Raw genomic sequence first — 10,092 nt, 5'->3', positions numbered from 1 at the left:
CGAACTCATGCAGAAGCGGCTTCAGATTCTCAGTGCTGTGCTTTAACCCGCTGCGCCACCAGGGAGGGCCGCATAAACAAATATTTTAGGGAAAAAAAAGTAAAGTGCCAAAAGAAAAAACTAATCAACTGAATTTTCTGTGTATAATAAAGTACCCTTCAAAAATTAGGAAGAAATTCAGTCATTCCCAGATAAACAGAAGCTGAAGGACCTCATAAATGCTAGAACTGCCCTGTAAGAAATACTGAAGAAACGATGCTGGGTGTTACTGTTTTGTATGAGCACAGCAGCTCACTTTTGCAAGAAGAACAGTCCTGGAGCTTAATGACTGCAGCAGTGTGCGTGTATTTAATACCACCAACCCGTGCGCTTCAGCCAGTTGACATGGTCGACTTTCTTTTGTGTATTTTACCCCGTTAAGCATTTTTTAAGCAGGCAGAGGGGAAAATGCATGTTACATATAATGAAGCAAAGATAATGCAGATTTCTTGTTAAAAACAACACAAGCTAGAAGGGACGGGAGTATCACTTTGGAAGTACTGAAAGAAAGCTATCAAACGGTATTTCTATAATAACCTACAAAAATATCAAAAGTGAAGGCTTTTTTCAAATATAAAAAGCTGGAATAATTCATCATCTGCAGCTTTTTACATGAAATGTTAAGGAAGTCCTTCAGCAGAAGGAAAATTATACCAGATGGAAGGACGTCTGGAAGATATGAACTACATCAGAAATGGTAAGTATGTAGCCAGTTTTTTATAGTATTTGACTCCCTCAGCATAACTGACTAAACATAGCTAACAATGTTGTGAGGGGTTCACAATATACTTAGAAGTAAAATGGATGGCATCACTAGCATGAAGGTCAGGTGGGGGAAAGGTGCGATTATAACTGTATGTGTTGTTTAGGAAGTACAACAGCAGCAAGTACATCATGAGTCCTAGAGCAGACACTAAAAAAGTTACAGCTGAGACACCACCCAGCAGGACAAATGGAACCATAAAAATTCAACAAATCCAATGGTTCATTAGAAGAGATAAAAGGAAACCAAAAAACAGATGGGACAAGTAGAAGACAGAGCAAGATGGCGAATTTATTCATATCAATGGTCTCATTATATGTACATGGCCTAAACAATCCAAGTAAAAGGCAGAGATTTTCAGAATGGCTAAGAACAAGCAACACCTTGAGCTCCGTGCTGCCTGTAAGAAACACACTTTATATTTAAAGACATTGATATGGGTTAAAAGTAAACAAAAACCAGTATATGCCATGCTAATGCTTATCAATTAGTACTGATATTTGTATTAGACAAAGTTTCCGAGCAAAGTATATTATCAGAGATAAAGATCTTAAAATTTTCACAATGATTAAATTCATAGGAAATCAAAAGAATCCTAAATGTTTATGCTCCTAACAGATTCAAACTACATAAGCAAAAGAAACAAACAAAGAATTTCAAAGAGCCAGACAGACACAATTATAGCCAAAGATTCTAATACCTCTCAAGAAACAACAGAATGAATCCACAGAAAATCAGTAAGGGTTAAAAAAAATAAGGTATCAACAATACAAGCAACCAGCTTTATCATACTGGCATGTACAGAAACCTCACCCAACACAGCAGAATACTATTTCTTTTCAAAGGTACACATTCTGCTACCAAGATAGAAGGAAGACTCCCTGGTGGCACCAGGGGTTAAAGGGCAGCACTATGAAGCGTCCGCTGCCCCTACGGCACAGATTCGATCCCCAGCCAGAGAGCTGACCCACAGGCCGCAGCGGACCTCCCCTGTCTCCCCGCTGCTCCCCTCAGCAGTGGATTTCAGTCGATCTGCCTGTTCTGCTCCCCAATCTGTCTCTAGTGAACACTCTTATCACCCCCCATCCTGCACTTCTGGCCTGTACCCCAGTTATTGTATGCATAAATAAATAAATCTTTAAAAAAAAAAAAAGAATTAAGACACAATAAAAGGAAGATACTTTTGAAATCCTAAATTATTTGGAAACTAAATAACACACCTGGAAGCCAAAAAATAAGTTAAACTAGAAAGTTAAAAAGCATATTTTGAACTGAATGAAAATAAAGTTTGTGTTTAACATGTGACATACTGCTAAAGCAGCTCGTGAAAGAAAATTGATAGTACTAAATACCTTTATTTTAGAATGGGAGAAATCCCTCAACAGCCCAGTGTCCATCTAAAGCAAGGAGGAAATAACAGAGGTCAGAGCAGACATCAATGAACTAGTATATAGGGGTGGGGGGAGGTCAACGAGACTAGAAGCTAGTCCCTAGAGAAGAATAAAATTAATAAACCTCTATCAGACATGTGAGGAAAACAGGGCAGGCACAAGTCACCAATACCGGTAACGAGGAAGGTGACACGAATACAAATAGGTAATATTATAAAAAGCGTTACAGCAAAAGAAAAAAAAAGAAACCCACAATTTAGATGAAATAATTTCCTTGAAAGGTTAAAAACAAGGAGAGCTCACTGACATAGATAACCAGATCAACACTACATTTATTAAAGAAGCTAAGTTCACAGTGGAAAAATCTCCTAACACAAAAAGTCCCAGGCCCAGACAGCTTCCCTGGTGAATCCCATCAGTCATGTAATGAAACCATAATACCAAGTTCTACACAAACTCTTCCAGAAAACTGAAAAGGGAGAACTGCGTCCCAACTCTGTGATGCCAGCGTTCCCTGATACCCGACCAGACGAGGATGTCAGCACAGTGGAAAGTGCTGACTAGCATCCTCAGGAAAAGGTGGTCTTCCGAAACATCCAGTAAGCTGGACCCAACAAGACATTAAAAGGGGCCCTCGGGAAGAGCTAAAGACACTTCTCCAAAGAGGAAATGCAGATGGCCAGCAAGCATCTGAAAAAATGTTCAACATCACTCGTCATAAGGGAGATGCAAATTAAAACCACAATGAGATACCACCTCACCCCAGTTGAGAATGGCACATCTTCAAACAACTTCAGCAACAAATGTTGGCGAGGATGTGGAGAAAAAGGAACTCTCCTGCACTGCTGGTGGGAATGCAAACGAGTCTCTGGTGAATCCTCTTAACCCCCACACCTCTGACCTGTACCCCAGTTCTTTTATGCACAAATAAATAAATCTTTAAAAAATAAATAAATCGAGGAGCTGCAAACATATACAGTGATCAAAAACAGAATGGGGGAAGGGAGGTGGGCGGGGAGGGGGGAAGGGAGGGGGGAGATGTAGATTACAAAAAGGCAGGACGAAAACAACCAAAACACCTACTTCCAGAGGAAAAAGCTGCCTGGATGCCTACAGGTGAGTTTACCTGCACGAAACAGGTGGCTTTTTCATTTGAGCTCAGAGATCAGGACGTAGCTTTTCTCCTTTCTCTAAACATCTCCCCTTGTACTGTCTGTCGAGACAGCAGAGCATTAAAGAGCTGACAGGCCCGGCACCGGAGAAGCGGCTGTAGCTTCCGGCCTTTCGCTGACAAGTCAAGTGACGCTTTTTTTTTTTTTTTAAATATTTATTTTATTCATTTCACCAAACAGACGGGGTACAGGCCAGAGACTCAGGGGCAGTGAGAGGATTCACCAGAGACAGAGTGGGGAGCAGAACAGGCCGACTGATGAAGTCCACTGCTGAGGGGAGCAGCGGGCGGGTCAGGAGAGAGCTGCCGCGCCATGTGGTCACCTCCGGGGCAGGCGGGGATCGAACTCATGCGGAAGCGGCTTTAGCTTCTCAGTGCTGTGCTTTGGTCCGCTGCGCCACCAGGGAGGGCCATCAAGTGACGACTTTTTAAGAACCATGAAGCGAGAGAGAACAACCAAAACAAAATATTTCCAATAAAATCTTGCGCACGTTTCCGTAAAAGAAATCCTAACATGTCCGTCACGGAACAGGGGAAAGGAGCAGGTGGCCGCTCACGTGGGACATTTTTACGCCGGGTGCAGGTGGGCAGCACTAAGGCAAAGCCACGGGGAGAAGCCAGAGCGGCGTCCGGCGGTGCCTCGGCGGGTCCCCGCCCGGCTCTCACCGCCGCCCCGTATGCACTCGAGGTGCCCGGCGCAGGTTGGGGAGCCCCACCTCCCACACGCACAGCCCGGACGGCAGGAGGATGACGGGAGACGACATCTGCAAAGAGTCACTCTGCACTCACGACACCCATTTCATCCACCGTGTGTGAAAACCTTCAGCTCCCGAGTCTTAAAGGGCGGCGAGGGACACTCGTGCAAGGCGGCCCAGCGGCCACACGTCCACCGAGGCCGGTCACAGGAGCGTCACCACCGGCCGCCCAAGTGTCACTTATCAAAAACGATAAAAGTTCTGCAGAGAGGTCACAAAAGGTCTCCTGGTGGGTGGGACTAAAGGTCTCGTGTCTGCACTGGCACAGAACATTCACGTACCGCGAAGGGACCCCCTGGGCCTGTCCTGGAGGCGCTGGTCAAGTTCCCAAGCAGCGCATGCGGGCCAGTCACACCTTCCTCCTCGTGAGCTCTCCACACTGAGAAGAAGCAAAGGAGTACGCTGGCTGTGACACAGACACCCCCCCAACACGCGCCCCAGCCGGCCGGGCGGACCCCAGCCCTGTACGCACGCGGAGGCTGGTTCCCGCCTCTTCCCGATCAACTCCCCACTGAGGGGAAAATGGGAGACCAGGGCAAAGTGAAATCCACTCCTGCCGCCCAGGGGCACTGCCGGGCAGCTCCCAGAGAGCAGCCGGTTCCACAACGGTCTGCTTAAGGTCGCTGAAATGCAACAGGCACGCGACCTCTGGTCAGCAACGACCCTGCCCGCCACACCGGCGAACCCGCCACCCCGTGACCGGGAGCCAGTGCAGAGAGGCGAGAGCAGCCCTGTCATGGAGAACGCTAGAAACAACCTGGCTGGCCAGCGCCGGGGCATCTGCAGACAGTGACACAGAGGCAGAATTTAGAAGGAGGGAGCCAGAGCCGCGGGGGCCACGCGGCTAACACCCACACTCTGTCGAGCTTGAAAGAGGAAGAAAAGAGACAATGGCAAACATACGCCGTTGGGGCGCGGGCAGGGGCACCGTCCAGCGCGCTGTACCCTGTGCGCAGACACAGCGGGGAGGGAGGAGGGCGAGCGGGGAAGGACGGGAGGGCGCGGCCCTGCTCTGCAGAACCGACGCCAGGAAGAGCAGCGCGGCCACCTGCCCCCGAGCCCGCCCAGCCCCGCCCCTGCCGCAGGCCTGCGTCTGTACCCCGATAACCTGGCTGGCCTGTTCCAAGCTTATCTGAAAAGACAAAAGGGAAAACCAAACCGCTCGAACCTCCTGACCATGTGCAGCTGCCAACACGAGAGTGGAGACTGCCGTCCCCGCCCGAGGCTCTGGAACGGGCCGCGGGGTGCAAAGCTCACCTCTCGTCTCGACAGCATTTAGTGTGTGGCTGGCGTCGAATGTAAAGGGTGTAGAAAACAGGAGTCGCCTCCTTCCGGGCTGGGGGACCCCTGTCTTGAACTCCCAGGCTCGTCACGCGAGCCACGCCTCCCTCGGCCAGCTCACACATCCCGCGGGACCCCGCACAGCGCCTGCACGTGGCGGGGATCTGTGCTGAGGTGGAGCCAAGAGGAGGTGCACACCGTGACCACGAACATCCCAGCCGCTCCTCCGCTGGAGAACACACAAACTCACAGGGCGAGAGCTGGAGTCTCCTAGGCCCCAGCCGCAAGCAACTGAAATATTCATGGGTCAGAGGACTCACTTGGGCCAAGAAACCAATTTCCTCCAAATTCCTCCACAGAGTCAACGCAATCCAAGTCTCAACAAGCATTCGGAGAACATGATGAGCTGGTTCTAAACAGCACATGGATGTACAGGGGCCTAGAACACACAAGACGATTTTGCAAACAAAGAGCCAGGTCGGAGGGCTGGCCGTACTGGGTCTCAGTACTCCCCATCGAATGATCCAGAGTCCCAAGCAGCTGGCCCAGGACGGACAGGAAGCTCAGGGAACGGGACACAGGCTCCCACCCGTGAACGCCGCCCCCTGCCTCGGAGTTCCACTGGAAAGGGAGCTCGCTGCTTCAACAGGGTTTGGAACAACGAGTTGTTCTCCTGGGAAGCAGCTGGACAGTCAAGCCCTTCCTCACACCACATACACAAACATTCTAGAGCCACTCTGTGACCTAGGTAGACAAAGATTTCTTAGAGAGGGTACAAAAAGGCATGACCCAGGAAAAGAACAAGAGTGAGAACACAGATTCTATCAAAATTTAAAACTTGGCTACCTCAAAGACACCAGATAGAGCCCTAAAAGGCGAGTGGAGGCCCTCCCTGGTGGCGCAGCGGGTTAAAGCACTGCACTGAGAAGCTAAAGCCGCTTCCGCATGAGTTTGATTCCCGCCTGCCCGGGAGGTGACCACATGGCGCGGCAGCTCTCTCCTGACCCGCCCGCTGCTCCCATCAGCAGTGTACTTCATCGATCTGCCTGTTCTGCTCCCCACTCTGTCTCTGGTGAAGCCTCTCACCGCCCCTGAGCCTCTGGCCTGTACCCCAGTTCTGTATGCACAAATAAATAAATCTTTAAAAAAAAAAAAAAAAGGCGAGTGGAAAACTGGGAGCAAATTCACAATACACACATCTGGCGAAAGCGTATCCGAGACAGGCTCGGATCGCCGACGGCTCACAGAAGATAAACAAGCCCGACACGCCAGGCGTAAGGCCTGCGCGGCGCGTCAGCAGAGATGCCAGTGGCTGCGGGCGCCGGTGCAGGAGCTTCCCGTCAGCCGCAGAGCAGCACAGTAAAGCAGCGCCCACCGCATGCCCTCCACAAGGCAGAAAGTGGAAACGCCAGGATGCGGACAGCCAGTTGAAACTGGGGCCCATGTGGGGGTGGCCCTGCCTTCCCGGGTCCCGCTCAGCCCAATTCACAGGTTCTGGAGCCTGCAGCCCCACCCCACAAGCACTGGAGCCCTCACCCTGTCTGGAAACGCCGTGCCGGGCCCTGCCCGCCCTGGCCCAGGCTCTCACCGGCCGTTCACCAACCCCTCCGCCGCCGGGTGCTGTGAGTGGCTGAGTGAGCTTTCTTCAAGGTCTTGATTTAGGTTAGGTAATAAGAGCCTCAGGTGACCTAAATACCCACGCCTAAGGGTTTTTTTGTTTTTTTTTCTTTTCTGCAAGTAAATGAATTTCTCTCAGCTGCTCTGGGATGGTGCTCAGAGTGCAGCCCCCAACAGCCGCCAAGCACACCTCCAGGCAGTCAGCGCCTTCATGAGACACACAGGCAGGTCAGGCACAGCTGCAGCCCCTCGCAGCTCGCGGTGCTGCTGCTCGGGGAGGCGCCCACTCTGGGGGCCGAGAGCAGGGAGGCGGGGTGTGTGGGAAGGGGAGAGTGTCTCGGGAAATCTTCACATTGGCAACCTCAACTGTGGCCAAACTGCAAAGGGACGCTGGCCCTCGGTGGGCCCAGGTGAACCCTGTGACGCCAGGAGGGAAGGACTGCACAGCCAGGGTGCCCCTTCTAGAAGCCCCGGCAAGCCGTGACACCCCTTTCCCAGAAATGCACACACCGGACGCACTCTTTGGGGAGAACCCAGATTCCCTGGCATCTGCCGGTTAAAACTTCCTGTTTCCGGCTCAGGATCCCACGGGGACTCAAGGGAAAATGAAGCTATACGTGCGTTTTAAAAGAAAGAGACTCGATTTGTAAAAGAAATGTAAATACCAATATATGATTCAGATCTAGGCTCAACAAAAGAGGAGTTCCCGCCTGCCGCAGGGCCTTGTCACCAGATCGCGTCGACACTTTCCCACTTAAAGCGTCACCTTCCAGGACACCGCAGGCGCCATCGACTTCAGCCCTCCTGGTTCCGGGGGCCTGGGGTCAGGTCCATTATCTGGGTGCCACCAGGACGCCCCGGCCCCAGGGAGCCGTGTGCTGGAGTCCAGATCTTCCCGGAAGAGCCGGCAAACCACGACTCCTCACCCACTAGAAGCTCGGCCTCCCCTGGGTGGGGAAGGGATCCTTGGATGGGCAGTGCCAAGGCTGGCCCGGCCCAGGAGGGTCCCCAGAACCACAGAGGGCAGAACCCACTGGAAGGAAGCCCTCTGCTGTGCACTGGGCCCACCTGTTCAGCCCGGGGAAGGCGAGGGAGGAGGCAGGCCTGTCAGCCAGCGCTGGGCCTCTCGGGCTTTCTCCACCAGCAAGATAAACAGGCTCAGACCACTTCACACCTGAGCTCTCTAGTTCTGGGGTCACAGAAGGTCAGAAGGTCAGTCTCTCTCAGGGCCCCTAGCCCCGGACACCCCGCCATCCTACCTGTCTGTCAAAGTACAAATCTCTCTATCAGTCCCCTCTCAGGGTGAACGAAGACTGCTCAGGCTTCTGAGCCGTTGGCCTGCGCAGCCATCACCTGCGGCCTCCAATGCAGGAGGCGCCCGGGGGCGTGGGCTCGGGGTATGTGTGATGGTGGACACCTGGAGTATGGTGTGGTCACGGCAAGTGGGCACACCTGCGCCTGCAGGTGGAGCACTTAAGGGCGGCGGCGCAGAAGGGGCACAGCGGGGAGGCCAGGAGACGGCGCCAGAGCAAGCCCAGAGGGAATAAAGATCCGCTGCCCTGCGCCAGGTGGCCTCACTACAAAGGGCGCAGAAACACCATTAAAAGCCCGGAAGAGGCCCTCCCTGGTGGCGCAGCGGTTAAAGCACAGCACTGAGAAGCTAAAGCCACTTCCGCGTGAGTTCGTTCCCCGCCTGCCCCAGGTGACCACAGGGCGCAGCAGACCTCTCCTGACCAGCCCGCTGCTCCCGTAGCCACTGAGGACTCCGGACTCTTCTCTACCCGTCTCCCGCCATCCAGGGAGAGAGAACCTGGCCTGGTCAGCTGGCAGGGCACCGTCCCTCCTTCCCCCGACAGCAGTAGTCCCACAGAAGGGGGAAGCACCTGTCAGAATCTGCGGTCTCCCACCTGCCAGTTAGTGCTGGCTGGGCTCAGCACCCTGATGAATTTTACCCTTTCCTAACTGCACCTTCCCCCTCTGGCACGCCTGCACAATAATTCCAACAAGCCAATGAAAAGAAAAAGGAGAGGGGCCACCGAACTATAACAAGCCACAGAAGCAAGGATCATGGACACATTTTTAACTCTGAACACATGTTAAGTGTTTCCCGCCATTAAGGCTCGGCAGGGGGGTTTGCGCCAGATCTCAAGCACCGCAGGTGCAGTGGCTGGGGGCGGGTGCCAGGATCTGGAGGGTAAATGTCACCGGCTCAAACCCTCACATGTAAAGCAAGCTGGTGGCCGCGACTTCCTTGGCTTTGCTATACCCCAGCGTGGCTGGCTGCGGGCACCCCTAATTGCTGCCCCCACATACCTACAAACATAAGGCTCAAGCCTGCACAGGTACGCGTGGCAGAAAGTTCCGTGCAGCAAAAAAACAGCAGCGCGCCCCAGGCCTAGCTCCCAGGGGCCGATAAGTCACTCCTCAGTCAGTCACTCCACGCCACGCATAGGTGATCAGATGGTGTGTAAAACTAACTCTCCGGTGATGTCAGCGACACACATCACATGCACGAACAGACGCTGCTGGTCACGTTCACTAAACATACGATAATCTGCTGATTCTACACTTCACAGGGCGGACAGGAGCTGGTGAAAACTCAAAGGGTGGAGAAATGTAAAGGCGCCCGTCGGGTACAGTCGAAGGAAACATCCCACTACAGGCGAGAGAATGTGCAGCGCGTCTCGGGGCGGCGCGGCTGGGTCCTTCCCGCACGCGGGCGTCACCTGGCGGGCGCAGGTGCAGCGCCCCAACTCGGCCCAGGTGCGGCTCCGCCCGCCCGGGACGCGGGCGAGTAGCGGCCCCGGGAAAGGCGCGCTGCGCCCCCAGTTTCTAAGCCGCCCGCATTCACCCACCTGCAGAGCGCCGCGCCCCCGCCCCGCCCCAGCCCCGCTCACCTTGGACGGGAACCTGAGGCTCGGCCGCGGCCGCCGCGTCCAGGTCGCCCGGGCTCGCCGGCGGACGGGGATTCCAAGTCGGGTCGGGTCGGTGTCCCGCTGGCGCCTGAGGTCCAGCCGTGCCCTGGGGACCCTGGCACGCCGCCCCAGCCCACGTGGCCGGGCACGTGGGGGCCGG

The 10,092-nt window shown here is 53.6% G+C and overlaps 1 long non-coding RNA gene across 1 annotated transcript in view; it reads right to left on the bottom strand.

The window, feature by feature from the left end:
• LOC105854298 overlaps positions 1-10,076 on the bottom strand; it is a 23,466-nt gene extending 13,390 nt beyond the window's left edge. Inside the window, exon 1 of the long non-coding RNA XR_001145982.1 lies at positions 9,915-10,076. This is a non-coding gene — a long non-coding RNA (uncharacterized LOC105854298). The remainder of the gene's footprint in view (positions 1-9,914) is intronic.
• Positions 10,077-10,092: the final 16 nt, after the last annotated feature.

The sequence above is a fragment of the Condylura cristata genome, unplaced genomic scaffold (assembly GCF_000260355.1).
Source record: "Condylura cristata isolate star-nosed mole 26May11 unplaced genomic scaffold, ConCri1.0 scaffold00032, whole genome shotgun sequence".
Taxonomy (NCBI): domain Eukaryota; kingdom Metazoa; phylum Chordata; class Mammalia; order Eulipotyphla; family Talpidae; genus Condylura; species Condylura cristata.
The sequence above is the reverse complement of the archived record's forward strand: the minus strand, read 5'-3'. Positions and strand labels throughout refer to the sequence as shown.